Source organism: Suricata suricatta, chromosome 7 (assembly GCF_006229205.1).
Source record: "Suricata suricatta isolate VVHF042 chromosome 7, meerkat_22Aug2017_6uvM2_HiC, whole genome shotgun sequence".
Classification (NCBI taxonomy): Eukaryota; Metazoa; Chordata; class Mammalia; order Carnivora; family Herpestidae; genus Suricata; species Suricata suricatta.
Window position 1 is genome coordinate 100578532 of NC_043706.1, and position 1255 is coordinate 100579786.

Below are 1255 nucleotides of genomic sequence, written 5' to 3' on the forward strand. Positions count from 1 at the left end.
AAATAAAAGGGTATATATGGGCGCCGGGGTGGCTCAGTCAGTTGGGCATCCAACTTAGGCTCAGGTCATGATCTCGCAGTTTGTGGGTTCAAGCCCCGCATCAGGCTCTGTGCTGACAGCTAGCTCAGAGCCTGGAGCTTGTCTTCAAATTCTGTGTCTCCCTCTATCTCTGACCTTCCCCTACTCATGCTCTCTCTCTATAAAACTTTTAAAATAATTTTAAAAATGAAAGGGAATATTAAATAGTGTATTATAATTTACATTAGAAAGTGAATTAAATATACACATATATACCCTCTTCTTTTTAATGACTGTATTCCACATGTGATTAGAGAACAAAGGTATAATAAGAAAATCAGATCCTCTAAGAATACAATGGCTATTGAAAACTAAACTATGTCAGATGTGACATTTGCTAACAGTTGGATGAGTACAGTGTCAAAGTAATGAAAGGAAATGAAATAATGAAAAAGGAGCAGTTATCTTTCAACAGCCATAGTCCATTTCCTACTTTGGCTTTTTTGTTCTTCATCCCACTTGGAAACAAGTAGTATGGGAGATGGGTAGCAAAGAGACTAGTAGTTGTTTTTTTGACAATATTTTTTTCTGGACTGATGTACTCCAAGAAGGGGACTTGATCAATTGTGTCCAGATTCCCAGTCTTTTTGCGATGTTCTTCAAAGTAAATCAAACTTAATATCTGCTGAAACCAGACGGTTCCTGTAAAAGAAAAATATTGTTTTCAATGGTGTACAAATTTGTCCCAAATGCAGATAGATGTGCCATCAGTGTTTTCTTCAGAGTTTGTTCCTCTAACGTGTATAATGGTACTTTCCTCAGAATGGAATTTTCAATATATAAAAAATGCAGTATGATAAAAACCAAACAAACATTTTCTTTATTTTTGCTTGTAAGGAGATACTCCAATTGAAAGTCTGTGGGCATTTGTCCCACTAATTGGTTCTATGACTCTTCTTTCTTCTGCTTCATATGTAGGATTTTTAAATGATCTTCTATGCTATCTCTAGATATCCTTCCCCAAACACATTCATATGACTTCAATCTATCTACTTCAATATTTTCTCCATTTCCATGACCACAGCAAAAGTAACTGATAGGTACACTGAGGAAGACATTATTTAACAGGATGTTAAACGTAAGTAACTATATATTATTCAACAGATTATGTGCATGTTTTAAATATAATAGTGGTAAGGAGACCAAGTTACCTGTTATAAAAATTTATCATTTTATT

The 1255-nt window shown here is 34.7% G+C and overlaps 1 protein-coding gene across 1 annotated transcript in view; it reads right to left on the reverse strand.

Moving 5' to 3' along the window:
* LOC115297072 (amine sulfotransferase-like) overlaps positions 1–1255 on the reverse strand; it is a 78756-nt gene that overhangs the window by 77220 nt on the left and 281 nt on the right. The gene's annotated exons all lie outside the window — the stretch shown is intronic.